The sequence below is a fragment of the Helianthus annuus genome, chromosome 5, assembly GCF_002127325.2.
Source record: "Helianthus annuus cultivar XRQ/B chromosome 5, HanXRQr2.0-SUNRISE, whole genome shotgun sequence".
Classification (NCBI taxonomy): Eukaryota; Viridiplantae; Streptophyta; class Magnoliopsida; order Asterales; family Asteraceae; genus Helianthus; species Helianthus annuus.
The window spans coordinates 150,220,061-150,236,176 of record NC_035437.2 but is presented as its reverse complement, the minus strand read 5'-3'; the positions used below and the strand labels follow the sequence as shown (position 1 = coordinate 150,236,176).

Here is a 16,116-nt window from a genome sequence, read left to right as displayed (position 1 = left end):
CGCTCAACATGTACCATTTTGTGAAAGGTTTGCATGTTTGTTATTGATTCGGGAAGTTGTGATAATTTGATATCTGAAGAGGCGGTCCAGAAATTGGCTTTGAAGATAGATTGTCATCCCAAGCCTTATAAGCTTCAATGGCTTAAAAAGGGAGGTGAAGTGACGGTATCTAAAAGAGCCCTTGTTTCTATTTCTATTGGGTCCATATATAAAGATGATGTTGTGTGTGATGTGGTCCCTATGGATGCTTGTCACTTATTATTGGGTAGACCTTGGGAATACGAGCGTAATATAGAGCACAATGGGCGGTCAAATACTTATAGCTTTCTGTTTGGTGGTGTGAAGATAACTCTTATTCCTAGCAAGCCTAAGCAATTAGCCACAAAACAGTCGGGTACTCTGTTGACCATTAGTCAGTTTCAAGATGAGTTGCAGGATGCAGACAATGTTTTTATTTTGATTGGGAGGCCAGTGCCCGAGGAGGTCAAAATTCCTGAATGTATGGTTCCGTTATTCGAGGAGTTTGTTGATGTTTTCCCAGATGTTTTGCCTGCAGGGTTGCCACCCCTACGAGACATCCAACATCACATTGATTTGGAACCAGGGGCCCAACTACCCAATAAGCCCCATTATAGAATGAGCCCAAAAGAGCATGAGGAATTGCGTCGGCAGGTTGAAGACTTAATTTCTAAGGGGTACGTTCGGGAAAACATGAGTCCTTGTGCTGTTCCTGCTCTGTTCACTCCAAAAAAAGATGGGACATGGCGTATGGGTGTTGACAGTCGTGCAGTCAACAAGATCACTGTGAGGTACAGATTTCTGATTCCCCGACTTGATGATTTACTTGATCAAATTAGTGGTGCCACTATTTTCACAAAACTAGACTTGAAGAGTGGGTACTACCAGATTCGACTCAGGCCTGGTGATGAGTGAAAGACCGCCTTCAAAACTCGTGAAGGGTTGTATGAATGGTTAGTGATGCCTTTCGGTTTATCCAATGCCCCTAGTACGTTTATGCGGGTCATGAATCAGTTGTTTAGACCCTTTATTGGTAAATTTGTGGTGGTTTATTTTGATGATGTTCTCATTTATAGCCCTAATTTTGACGAGCATGTGAAGCATGTACGGCAGGTTTTGACCTTGCTCCGTAGGGATAACTTGTATGCAGCCAAAAAGAAGTGTGTCTTTATGGTCCCTAAGGTCCTATTTTTGGGGTATGTTGTTTCTAGTGACGGTATACAGGTGGATGAATGAAAGGTAGCGGCTGTTAAGCAATGGCCAACTCCAACTACGATAACTGAAGTACGTAGTTTCCATGGTCTTGCTTCATTTTATAGACGGTTCATTCGAAATTTCAGTTCCCTTATGGCGCCAGTGATTGACTGCATGAAAGGGAAGACTTTTATATGGACTCAGGAGGCAGAATCAGCTTTTCAGTTAATCAAGTAAAAGCTTACAACAGCACCAATTCTAATATTGCCAGATTTTTCTCGGGTTTTTGAGTTGCACACGGATGCCTCGCAGGGTGGTGTTGGGGCAGTCCTAAGTCAGGGGGGCGTCTTGTTTCCTATTTCAGTGAGAAGTTGACTGGGCCGAAGTTGCATTATAGCACTTATGATCTTGAATTTTATGTAGTGGTCTAGGCTGTGAAACATTGGCGTCATTATTTGTTTCACAAGGAGTTTGTTTTATTTACAGACCATGATTCGTTGAGGCATATCCGCACTCAAGATAAAGTATCACATAAGCATGCCCGGTGGATGGCTTTCTTAGAAAAGTTTACTTTTATTGTGAGGCATAAGTCTGGAATTTCGAATCGTGTGGCAGATGCCTTGAGCAGAAGGAGTAACCTGCTTGTTTCTATGAGAGTTGTTGTACCTAGGCTAGACAATCTCATGGAACAGCTCACAACAGATCCATATTTTTCTGTCATTTTGCAGGACGTGCAGTTTGGGAAGAGGACAGATTTCCTTGTGCATGACGGTTTTCTTTTTAAGGAAAATCAATTATGTATTCCCAATTCCAGCCTCCTCCTTCAAATAATTAAAGAACTGCATGGAGAAGGGCATGTGGGGAGAGACCGTACTTTACGATTGGTGCAGTCTTCCTATTTTTGCCCTACTATGCGGAGGGATGTTGATCGGTTTGTTAGACGTTACAGGATCTGTCAAGTTTCAAAAGGCACAGCTACCAATGCAGGGCTTTATATGCCTCTACCCATTCCTCAGCAGCCTTGGGTAGATATTAGCATGGATTTTGTGTTCGGATTACCCTGTACTCAGCGTGGTAATGATTCGATCTTTGTAGTGGTGGACCGGTTTTCGAAAATGGTGCACTTTATTCCTTGCAAGAAGACAACAGATGCAGTTAATGTGGCTCGGTTGTTCTTTTGGGATATCTATCGTTTGCATGGATTGCCATCCTCTATAGTTTCTGATCGGGATACTCGTTTCTTGAGTCACTTTTGGCGCAATCTATGGAAGATGGTGAAAACTCAGCTCAATTTTAGCAGTGCTTACCACCCACAAAACCGATGGGCAGACGGAGGTTGTTAATCGGTCACTTGGTAATCTTTTGCGATGTCTTGTGGGTGATCATGTGAAGTCTTGGGATCTGTAACACCCCAAAATCGGGTCTGGTAATCAAAATTCGCTAATAGTGATGAACGGGTAAAATACCATTAGTGGTAAAATTAACCCCGTGAATATTAGGACTTAAACAAATAATCCTAATATAAAAAAAAGGAGAATAAATGTTTTAAGAAAAACAAAGTTATTAGGAGCCCGGGTTAACGGGACTTAAAATAAACGGGTTATAACTCCCGGAACCCACTAAGTTAACAAGGAATAATCAACCTGGTTAGTTATTTCTTTTAAGACAATATATAAGCATGAACTTGTAAGCCTTTTAAATAACCTTTGACACTAGAGGGACCAAAAGGGGGCAAAGATGAAAGATTATTTTTGATTAAAATAAATAAACACCAAAACACACACTTGAGTGTGTGTTTGGTCGTACATCATCAGGAGCACAAGAAGGGTTCCTTCAAAACCCTAAAACCCACAAATTCAACAAAATCAAAGGGAAATAGAGCTAGAGAATTGGGGCTTTAACTAAATTCGTGATCACCTCAGTAAAGGGATCATAAGGTATGCTTAATTTCATTGTTTGATTTCATCTTGAATTCTTGATAATAATTGAAGTCGAAAATTGGGTCTGCATGATTGATGTTCGAATGAAATTAGGAATGAAATCATGACTAGGAGTAAACCCTAGTCAATATCTTGTGGAATTGATGTTCAAATTATGAGATTCATGATCATCCACTCATGGGTTAAATGGGTCTTGTAGAAATAGGATGAACACTAGAATTAAAATTGTCAAACTAGTGTTATTTGAGCTCTATGAAGCAAGCTTAGAATGTTAATGAATAAAATTAGACATATGAACTTAAGGAGGATGTTAAAAGTGGTTAAATAACTAGTCTTGAAACTAGACAATAATTTTGTAAAACGATGCCCATAAGGTGTTTGTTAGAATGCCTAAGAGAAAGCTAAAATGTTAAGTTTCAAATAAAAAACCGCATATTCGAATAACATAGTGAAATATGTGTTATATGTCATGAATGGAGTTCTAAACAAATCATTGATTGAACTCTATAGACAAAGGAATCGAGTCTTTAAGCGGACAAACCGGAGTGGACACGCGCTTGAAGGGAATGCTTTAAAGGTACGCGGCTTGTCATCTCGTTACATTTATGTAGACAAGCTTAGTTTAAATATGTGTAATGTATATAGTAGCGAAAATGGTTGTGTTGCTATGTCATTGAAGTGATGGGATTCACTCGACAACCAAATGGGTCAAATTATTAGTTAAAAATAAAAGTGATCAAAATGAAGACACCGTTTGATAAAAGTTATAATGGGTCGAACAATTTAAAAATATTGTTTTTAAGTAATAAGAACCATGGCGCGAACCGGAATAGGTTCAAGGGGCATGATGGTATTAATCTACCATCATACGTTGACAAATGGTCATGTCGACTAAACGGGTCAAATAGTGTGCAAATACCATTTGACAATAATAACTAACGACTACTTGTTGAGTTTTTGTATAACAGGAAATAACATGTATTTGCGTTGCTTTAACTAGAAAATTTAAAGCAAAAAGTATGTATACGGGTCGATGCTATGACCCGAGCCAGGTACGCATATTTAGAGTTCTAGTAGAAGTGATATTTTGGTCAAAATTATAGCGAAAGTCCTTTGTCGTAAATTGAGGGACTAAAATTGACCAAAAGGCCCTATTAGATAAACCGGGTAAACGACCCTTAGAGGTTGTTTAGGAACTTGTGTTGTGATTATGTAGCCCTTAGACACGTATATGAGTCTTAGGCCAAAACCTTTTATGAGTTAAACGCCCTAAAGGGGTCATTAGCGTAAAGTAACTAAACGAAGGGTAGATTGGGATTTCGGGTTTTCTTAAGTTAAATCCACCGCAAAAATGGTTGTGGTGGAAAATAAGTAGACACTTAAATTTGGAAATATAAGGCGTGAAAAGAGAAGAGCGGATTTGATACTTAAATGCATAAAAACCCCCAAACGGGTCAAAATGAATTACGCGCGTAGCTTGGGTGTTTGCCGCGTAATTCACAAAACTTATGAATCCAAGATAGATATTTTTAGTTAAATACCTTGGTCTAAGAATTTTGATTAACTAGAATCAAGTTTGGGAGGTCTTAAATACAAACGGGTCAAATGTTAATTTTGAACAATAAGCCGAATACTTAGAAATCCAGAATTTTATTAGTTTGAATGTTGGATTTTAACTCCATAAGGTGGAGAATCAAATTACAATTACGTAGGAAGAAACGGTACGTCAAACAGACGAGCGGATTGAAAGATACGAAAGGTTTCGTGTCAAAAACCGCAAAATGGGAGTTCTGATACAGGGGCCACCGTAATTTACGGTGCCCACCGTAAGTTACGGTGGAGTTGAAAGCATTACGGCAGCTGCATACTGATCTACGGTAGGGGCATGTTATACCAGGGGCCACCGTAACGTAACCTACGGTGCCCACCGTAACTTACCGTGGAGGCCAGTTTCAAATCCTTGTTTTTGGGATCAAGATATCCGTGTTGGAATTTCTCGATTTCCTTATTTAATTCGATTATTCGACCCAATCATCCTTGTTGTACTAGTTATTTAATTATCAAAACTAACTTTTAAGTTGGTTTTGATCTCAGGTGAATGTCAAGAGTCCCGGATGAAGATCAAGCATCAGCATCGAGCAAGAACCGAACACGCGTTAAATGAAGCTTCCGCAAGTTGTTTCATCGTTATTCTAAAACGATGAATTAAATTACATTATGTTGTTTTGCTTTCAAGTTTAGTAAAGTTTTAATAAACCCGTAATTGAGCATGAATGTTTAAATATTAATACTCAGTAATTTGCGATTATTTACAGAAATCACTAAATAAAATTTATGGTTGTTACAAGTTGGTATCAGAGCCCCGGTTTAAGGGATTCAAGTACGGTGTGGAAAACCATGCTTGGACTTAAACCTTACCCTCTTGATAAGGATTAGTGTTCGGTTCGAGGCTTGATCGCAAATCCGGTAAGTACATGTATATTAATGGTTCTATACGATTAAAGTGTTGTGAATAAACACATAGAGTTTTGGTGTAATTCAAGTTACATCAATAAAATCGATAATTGATAGATATAGTTAACAAAACTACGCGCGTTGACACGTACGGTTGAAAAGCCTTGTATTATGATACGGGCGTTTAGTGAAGTTGACATTACTAATCTTTGTAAATGTTTTAAATGAAAGGATACTCGCATCCGAAGATGGCGAGGGTGTAACAAGTGACGGATAGGATAGAAGAACGGTCCGAAGTATGACAAGTGGAGCATGCTCACTAAGGACCAAATTGCGTAACAATCGTGAATAGGAATAATGGCATGGAACGCCCGTCGGGGCAAGCATTACAGGTGCACGCTTTAAATTTAATCGCACAAGTAGTCATATGCAACAAACACGTAAAGAATGACGGTTGTATATATATGATAGAACTTAGAAAACCTGAATAAGATACCTATTCAGGATCATATTTCCAAGAGAAATTTAATAGAAAATGTGTTATTCACGATGATGAATAACAAAGAAATAACAGGATTAGTTCATATGGAAACTTGGACGGTGGTAATATTCCAAGTGGAAAACTCTCAATATAATGCTATTGAGAAAAGTAGCGATCACAATAACGGGTGCGATTATATAATAGTTTGATAGAAAAGAAAAACATTTTATATGTTCAAATGTAAAACTAGTAAAACTAATGATTGCTGTTTTGGCAATTAAATAAAGTTTCACTAAATGAAATAAAAGGTATGAAATAAATAGAGGCGTTACTTGCATAGGGTGTGATGTGAAAACTATAAAAAGGTCATGTGTATCATATGTGTCGATCGCTTACTCTGGCCAAGTAAGTAGTGGCATATGATACCAAGAACTTCTTGTAGCGGACACATTTACGTCCGATGTAGTAAGGATGGGGTGAATGGGACAAATTAAAAAGTACCCAAATGAGTCAAATGAGCAAAACATTTGATAATAATGTAAATTTATAGCCTGGTGACGGAAGCGTATTACATTAGGATAATGAGCCCGAGTGAAGGGACAAAGATCAATGTAAAATGATTAAGATATGAATTGGGAGGGGGTGTACTTACACTCGAACCCGGAGAATGTGAACATGTAAAATGATTAAGATATGCATTGGGAGGGGGTGTACTTACACTCGAACCCGGAGAATGGAAACATGTAAAATGATTAAGATATGCATTGGGATGGGGTGTATTTACACTCGAACCCAAAGAATGAAAATGTGTCTCTTAACGGGCCGTTTTTGTAAAACGTCAAACATGAGGACAAAGTCGGAATATAAAATTGAAACGAAGTCTTAATGGATACCGGGAGGGTTGCAGTAATAACGACTTCGGTAAAATACCCGGTTGATGGGTAAGGATCTAAACACATTCGGAGACTGAGAAATGGAAACGCGGATGGAAACTCAAAAGACTCGGGTTTCGGGCATGACTAAAAGATGATAAGAAGCTGTAAATTGAAATTTTGATAAATTATGTTCAACTATTTTAAAGTTGAACGGGTTGAATAAAGAATGAAAATTTTCATTCATAAGCAATGAAATTTCATACGAACAAGTCAAAAGAATTAAATAAATGATGACGATTGCTAATGTAAGTAAGCGTGAATCGAATAAATAAAAGTGCGAAATATTAATGGACCTATGTAAAGGGTTTCAAAGAAATAAATTTATAAATCGGGGAAACGGTGAGCGTAGGACAAACTGACGCGTAAGCAACGTCAGAAGTCATAAGTCGGAAGGTTAGTCCGAAAGTAAACGAATGAAGTCTTAGACTACGGTCAAGACCAACTAAGGTTCAAAAAACAAAAACAAATGATTCCAAACATAACAAGGGATGCCTCGAAGCTATATAGGTATATATACATTTGAAAATGAATACGAATAAAAGATGATCTACGGGATCATCATAACCGACGGGATTAAACGTAGTGATAAGGTCTACGGGAACAAGAAGACCCTTGGGTCATAAGTAGAAAGAAACGAACTGCTAACATCTCACCTTGAAAAGGGGCAAAAATCTAAAGGAATAGCCTACGAGGCTAAGTAAAAGAACCTACGGGTTGGTTGAGTTAAGTGTGGGAATTGATTCTAATTCCACGAATTAAATAATATCGGAAATGAATGAATCCTTGGACTTAAAAAAAAAATCCTAGAAGTAATAAAAGGATATAAGACAAGGTGAAGAGAAAACGTTAAACTAAAATTTAGTTTTAGTAAGAAATGACGTTTTAACAAATATATAAGTATTATGAGAGAAGTTAAGAAAAGGTTAATATTAAAGGATTTAGGTCTAGACCGATAGGTGTAAAAACAATACATTCGAAAAGAGGATTTTCGATGATGAAAGGTTAATATAAACCCAAACATGGCTTGATGTGATCACGGCCAAGAAAGGTAATGTGAAGTATAATCACATTGTAGCCCGAGTAAGTGGTAAAAAGTAACTGGACTAATAAGTCTAGTTAGTGAGACCGGTTAAGGTCATTTAAATAAATTTGGTTGCTTGTAAGTGGTGGATTCGGTATAACTGAATGATGGAGAATGCGAAACCCGAGTGTTAACGTGCTTATCTTGTGTGATTTATCGCCGTTTACGTGATTATATGTTTGGAATATGTGCACTACGAAAGTTTGTGGTTTTGCAGGTTAATCGCGTAATTTGGTGAATTTAAAGTGCTTAAAGATGATGCGGAACATCCGTGAATGATAAACATAGCGAAAGGTGTTAGTCGGAAGTATAACGTAAGTTACGGTGTAGTTCTGTAGGCTACGGATTGGATTATTTAATATGAACAGAAACATTGAACCGTAGGCTACGGTTCACATGCGTAACCTACGGCAGAACATGTGACAACTCGAACTTTAGACTTGCTTTTTGTAACGATACGTGTTTATGTGAACCTTATTTGATTGAATGAATGTTACGGTTAAATGTTTAAATGTTGCGTTATTGGACCACACAACACTACACCCGATCCATAAATCAATTGGGCCTTACTATTGTTTGCAAACCCACTCGGTCCATGTAATGGACTCGAGATCACAAGACGGCCCAAGTGAGGTTTCGGCCCACCCTCACCTCACACGTATATGCATATACACAATTAGGGTTTTTACTTCTCACTTTACACGCAACCAAGATTACACACACACGATCTCTCTCTCGAGTCGGAACCAAGAACCGCCGAACACCCATTCAAGCTTTTGAATTCGGAATCTTTCTCTCCTTGTCTCGGTTAGTATCGAGTTAATGAATTCGTGCTTATATGATCTTGTTAGTATTCGAATTGCATGATAGTAATCTAGGGTTGTTGCTATATGATTTACTGTCTTTGCAAGTCTGTTCATAATATGATTTATGAATACATGATATCCGGGTCGAAGGCTATTGTTCTTGTTAGTGTTCCTGTTAAAAATCGAATTGGGTGAATGGGAATAACCGGCTGCATGTACACTAATTGGTCCAAGAATATGTTGTTAACCGGCTAGGTTGCATGATAGTTAAGGATTCGGTATAAGGCTTGTATGGTAATCCGATTGCATGTTGTTACTGTTCTTAATAATATGAAATTTGCTATGAACATGATCTGTTGTTAATATGAAACTGTTAATAAATTTCTGTGATTGATCTGAAATCCGAAACTGCCTAAGTTGTTTGCTAGATTCACGGAATGATTGTTAGGAATGATTATGGAAACCAGTTACACACACGGTTGCGACTCGGTATCACCAGTTGCGAGTCGAAACCTCACACCCAGCAGGACAAGCCGAGACCATGGTTGCGAGTCCCGTTGCGACTCGTAACCGGACCATGACGAACCGAAACCACGGTTGCGAGTCCCGTTGCGACTCGTAACCGGACCTTAACAACTCGAGACCAGCTCCGATTGCGACTCGAGATCATCACCATTACGTGTCTCGTTGCGACTCGGGATCTCCTCGTTGTGACTCGAAACGGGCCATGCTATTGGACTTTTACTATACAGGCCCAATTGGTTTGGGCCGGGCACTTGGATATTTGTTTACTGTTTGTTTTGGGCTGCTAGTGGGATACGTGTACATTGCCATGGTTATATGTGTATACATTACGTGTAGCTGATACGTGCAATAGTTGAGTACGAACCTAACTTGCATAAGTAACCATGATAGGACGTGGTTGATCTCTTACTGTAAACTTGAGCATTTTATTGTCTGCCGAGCAAACCCAGGTGAGTTCACACTCCTACTAAGGCATAGGATTCCCGGGTCGTGGGAATGGGATAAAGGTTACAATTGACTAAGAACGTACATATGCTTTTCCTAGACTATCACCTACCATGATCCTCGGATGTCAGGACGGTTCCGTAGGTTAGAATAACACCTACGTGGTCATATGCCAATCACTGCCTCGGATGTCAGGCACGCACGTAAAACCTACGTGTACGCATTACTTACTTCTATCCTCGGTACAAAGGATACGTACGTGAAACCCACGTACACCCCCGCGTCTCCTATCCTCGGTTGTGAAGGATACGTGCGTAAAACCTACGTACACCCCATACGCGCTACTGTTCTCGGAAGAAGAACAGGGATGATACGAGTAGTTGATACGAATAGTCTAGTGGTCACATAACATGGGAAGCCCCCACCTATACAACCTACTATCGGCCCAGTAGAGCCACCCGTTACTTACTGTTACGCACTTACTTACTGTGAACTCGCTCAACTAGTTTGTTGATCATTCTGTTACATGCCTTGCAGATCGTTAGGTACATGGAGCTTGCACAAAGAGGAGCCGGTCGTTGTGGACAAGGATCGTATTACTTTGTTAGACACTTATGACATTTCAGTATTTTTAGCTTGGGTATACAACAATGCTTCCGCTACTTAAACAAATGCTTGGGTTTGAAACATCAATCATGTCATGATGAACTACTTTAATGACTTTTATTATTATTAAATGCTATGTTTGATATGATTGATGGCTTGATCCTGGTCATGTCACGCTCCCAAGCGGTGGTACTCCGCGTGTGGATTTTGGGGGTGTGACAGATTGGTATCAGAGCCATTGGTTATAGAGAACTAGGTTTAATATGGGAAAACGTTTTTATTAAAACCAGACTATAACCAGAACAGTGCTCTCAACGATCCGCAACGACGCTTCGCTCCACGTGCAAGACTCGACATTTTAGGTAATAAGGCTTATGTTTATTGCCTACTTGCTAGAATTACTTAGAACTTTGCTCGTGGTATGCTTAGACTACAATGCTCACTATTTGCTATTGCTTAAGAACCCTTACGTGCTTACACTTTTCTGTCATCGCACTATTCGTGAACTTTTCTCACCTATTTCGCCTTTGACATGAAGATCAATGGCTGGAAGAATTAACATGACACAAGCCCAGTTAGAGGCTCTTGTTCAAGCCCAAGTTGCTGCGGCAGTTGCAGCAGCTCAAGCAGGTAGTATATCCTGCAGTATAGGCACACACTAGGATCTCTAGATCCTACATTAACTCTCGTATTTAACTTCGTCCTATTCGTACACAATAGGTCAACACGCGCAGCAGCCTGTCTGCACATTCAAGAACTTTATGGACTGCCGTCCCGGCACGTTCAGCGGCACAGAAGGAGCGGTTGGACTCCTCCATTGGTTTGAAAAGCTAGAATCAGTATTCGAAATGTGCGAGTGCCCTGAGGCTCGCAAGGTCAAGTTTGCCACCGGCACCTTGGAAGGAATCGCGCTAACTTGGTGGAACGCCCAAGTTCAAATCTTAGGGTTGGCAGCTGCTAACGCCACCCCATGGAACGATTTCAAGGAACTTATCAAGAGAGAGTATTGTACGCGTGAAGATATTCACAAGCTAGAAGACGAGCTGTATAATCTGAAAATGGTTGGGTCGGAGATTGAAGCGTATACCAAGCGGTCAAACGAGCTGGCCGTGCTGTGTCCAACTATGGTAGACCCTCCATACAAGCGTATCGAGATGTATCTCAAGGGGTTGGCACCAGAAATCCAGAGCCACGTTACCTCGGCTAACCTCGAGAACATCCAGGAAATCCAGCGTCTCGCTCATCGCATCACCGATCAGGCAGTGGATCAGAATAAACTGCCTAAGCGTGTCAGCGCTACTGCTACAGTCACTCCTTCAACTACTCCCGCTACCCTCAGTGACAATAAGAGGAAATGGGAGGGGGATTCAAGCAAAGCATCAGTTTCGGTTCAGTCCCAGAATCAGCAGCGAAAGACTGACAACTATCAAAGCCCTAACCAGCAGTCGTCAGGTAGCCACAGGCAGGGTGGATATCGCGAAAATCTTCCAAAGTGCAACAACTGCAACAGGCACCACAACGGCCAGTGTACCAAGGGTCGTTGCCAAAGATGCCTCAAGATGGGTCACGAGGCCAAAGACTGTAGAAGCCTTCGTCCTGCGAACCAAAATCAGCAGCAGCCTCACGCTCAGCCTAACCAACAACAGGGCAATAAGGGATGCTACAATTGTGGTGCTGAAGGCCACATCAAGAGACACTGCCCACAGCTCAACAGGAACCAGAACAACAACAACAACAACAACCAGGGCAACGGCAACAACAACAACGGAGGAAATAACAACGACAACGAAGCTCGGGGCCGTGCTTTTGTGCTAGGTCGAGGTGACGCAGTGAACGATCCCAACGTTGTTATGGGTAAGTTTCTCCTCGACAATATTTACGTTACTGTCTTATTTGATTCGGGTGCGGATACAAGCTATATGTCTGTGAAAATGTGTCAACTGCTAAAACGTGCACCAACACTTTTACCCACCAAACATGTAGTAGAGTTAGCTAACGGTAAAAGTCTAGAAGCCACGCACGTAGTTCAGGGTTGTAATCTTATCCTAGCTGGTCAAGCCTTCTCTATTGATCTCATTCCCATAGTTTTGGGAAGTTTCGACGTCGTGATTGGGATGGATTGGTTATCCCAACACCAGGCAGAAATCTTATGCAGTGAGAAGATCATTCGTATTCCACGTTCTGGTCAAGAACCTCTCGAAGTCCAAGGCGACAAGAGTGGTGCTGTGGTTGGCATCATCTCATTCTTAAAGGCTCAGAAGTGCTTACGTAAAGGTCACACAGCCATTTTGGCTCTTGTTTCAGACGCATCAGTAAAGGAAAAGAAATTGGAGGATATACCAGTCGTACGTGACTTCCCTCAGGTGTTTCCTGAAGATTTACCTGGCTTACCGCCTCATCGTCAGGTTGAATTTCAGATCGAGCTCGCTCCAGGAGCAGCACCCATAGCTCGCGCACCATATCGTCTAGCTCCATCAGAATTGGAAGAATTGTCAAAGCAGCTACAAGAGCTCTTGGAAAAGGGCTTCATTCGTCCAAGCTCTTCGCCTTGGGGAGCTCCAGTGCTTTTCGTGAAAAAGAAAGACGGTACGTTCAGGATGTGTATCGACTACCGTGAACTCAACAAGGTGACGGTGAAGAACCGTTATCCTCTTCCACGCATAGACGACTTATTCGACCAGTTGCAAGGGTCGTGTTACTATTCCAAGATCGACCTACGCTCAGGATATCATCAACTGAGAGTCCGCGAGGAGGACGTCTCTAAGACAGCATTCAGAACTCGCTATGGTCACTACGAGTTCTTGGTTATGCCGTTCGGACTTACGAACGCACCTGCTGTATTTATGGATCTTATGAACAGGGTGTGCAAACCCTATCTCGACAAGTTCGTCATAGTATTCATCGACGATATTCTGATTTACTCCAAGAGTCAGGAGGAACACGAGCAGCATCTTCGCCTTATTTTGGAACTCCTTCGGAAGGAACAGCTGTACGCCAAGCTTTCTAAATGCGACTTCTGGCTTCGTGAAGTCCACTTCTTAGGCCACGTGGTAAACAAGGATGGGATTCACGTCGATCCATCCAAGGTAGATTCGATCAGAAATTGGCCTGCACCGCGTACACCGACAGAAATACGCCAATTCTTGGGTTTGGCAGGCTACTACAGACTGTTTATTAAAGACTTTTCAAAGATCGCGCAACCACTTACGCTACTGACACAGAAGGGTGTCACCTACCGTTGGGGCAAAACGCAGGAAACTGCTTTTCAGTATCTAAAGGATAGGCTTTGCAGCGCACCTATTCTCTCATTGCCAGAAGGCACAGAAGACTTCGTAGTATATTGTGATGCATCCATCCAGGGTCTTGGATGTGTGTTGATGCAACGTGATAAAGTGATAGCCTACGCTTCTCGGCAACTCAAGGTTCACGAACGAAACTACACGATGCACGATCTAGAGCTGGGAGCTGTTGTTTTCGCGCTTAAGATATGGCGACACTACCTGTACGGTACCAGGTGCACGATTTACACCGATCACAGGAGTCTCGAGCATATCCTTAAGCAGAAGGATTTGAACATGCGTCAAGGACGATGGGTCGAGTTACTTAACGACTACGAATGCGCTATCAAGTATCATCCAGGCAAGGCCAATGTTGTGGCTGACGCCCTCAGTCGGAAAGACACTCTACCACGGCGCGTGCGAGCGCTACAACTTACGATTCAGTCTAACCTTCCAGCACAGATACGAAATGCTCAGGTAGAAGCATTGAAACCAGAAAACGTCAAGGCCGAAGCCTTACGCGGCTCACGACAACAAATGGAACAAAAGGAAGACGGCGCCTACTATGTAACGGGCCGGATTTGGGTCCCTCTCTATGGCGGTTTACGCGAACTTGTAATGGATGAAGCTCACAAGTCTCGCTACTCGGTACATCCAGGTTCAGATAAGATGTACCACGACATCAGCACTACTTATTGGTGGCCTAGCATGAAGGCCCACATCGCTACGTACGTTGGAAAATGTTTGACCTGTGCGAGAGTCAAGGTCGAATACCAGAAACCAGCTGGTCTACTTCAGCAGCCTAAGATACCGCAATGGAAATGGGAAGAAATTTCCATGGATTTTGTTACAGGCTTACCTAGATCTCAGCGTGGGAACGATACAATATGGGTCATAGTTGATCGACTCACCAAGTCTGCACACTTCCTGCCGATTAAGGAAACGGACAAGTTCTCCACTCTCGCAGACGTCTATCTTAAAGAAGTTGTTTCGAGGCACGGAGTGCCCACCTCTATTATTTCGGATCGCGATGCACGATTCACGTCAGAGCTATGGCAAGCAATGCATCAATCTTTCGGTTCACGATTAGACATGAGCACAGCATATCATCCTCAGACGGATGGGCAGTCTGAGCGAACGATCCAAACACTTGAAGACATGCTTAGGGCATGCGTTATCGATTTCGGCAACGGCTGGGAAAAGCACCTCCCTTTGGTGGAGTTCTCGTATAATAACAGTTATCACACCAGCATTCAAGCCGCTCCATTCGAGGCATTGTACGGACGTAAATGCCGGTCACCTCTCTGTTGGGCAGAGGTGGGGGATAGTCAAATTACGGGTCCAGAGATTGTAGTGGACGCCACAGAAAAGATAGCACAGATACGACAACGCATGGCGGCAGCACGCGACCGTCAGAAAGCTTACGCGGACAAGCGTAGAAAACCTTTGGAATTTCAGGTCGGAGTATCATAACTGTAGAAGCTTGATGATGAACTTCGTGATCTTGAGGTACTTGGTCCTATATCATAACAGTTTGTGTGCTGTGTATAGTTATTTTGACTGTTAATTTTCTTTTGCATAACAAACTCTGTGTTGGATTTGTTTTCAAAAGATTCAATTTTATCCGTCCCTCTGGATTTCTCGACGTTCACCTTCTGAACCTTCTTCTTGTTTTGGCTTTGTTTGCCTTTTCCCTTTCCTTGGTGAGCGTGACTTTGCTTTTGTTGATTGTTTTGTGGTTGCAATTTTTGATTCCCATATTTCTTTCTAACTTCGGATTTTGGGATAGGAGCACACTGAGTTACTACAACTCCTGGCCTCGACTTTCCCAAAAACTTACTAGTAGAATCTTCAAAAACTTTATCAATCAAGGTTTGATTGACATTCTTGATTGGGAAATCCTTGTCTGAATATATTTTATCAGATCCAATCAACGTGTAAAGCAAATTCACGCTTTCACAACTCTCAGACTCTTGCGCAGATGTGGACTCAACCAGGACAGTCTTAGCAGGTTTTGCGGGAGGATCACATAGAATATGATTCTCAAGAGGTATGTCCTCTGCATCAGACTGTGCTGAGTTAGTATCCTCGGATTCATCATCTGAAGAATCAGCATCCTCAACAATGACTAGAGGATCTTGATTTTGTTCAGCAGTTGATACTTTCGCATCTGCTGACACATCCGAATCTAATGATACTTCCTTCTTGTAACCAAGTCCAGCTGCGAATTCCTCAACATCTAAAGGAACAGATGGCTCAAAGTAAGGTTTATCTTCCCCATCAGGCATCGCGGTATAATTGTGTCTAACAGGTGGAGGGCACTTCTTATATCCAATGCACGTGACATCATCTTT

The 16,116-nt window shown here is 41.6% G+C and overlaps 1 long non-coding RNA gene across 2 annotated transcripts; it reads left to right on the top strand.

Moving 5' to 3' along the window:
• Positions 1-3,010: 3,010 nt before the first annotated feature.
• On the top strand, positions 3,011-6,034 carry LOC110939402. Of its 2 annotated transcripts, none has more exons than XR_002592229.2 (3): positions 3,011-3,149; positions 3,663-3,729; positions 5,838-6,034. It is a non-coding gene; the product is annotated as an uncharacterized LOC110939402 (long non-coding RNA). The 2 variants fall into 2 exon arrangements; XR_002592231.2 differs by lacking the exon at positions 5,838-6,034 and adding an exon at positions 5,247-5,279.
• The last annotated feature ends 10,082 nt before the right edge of the window (positions 6,035-16,116 follow it).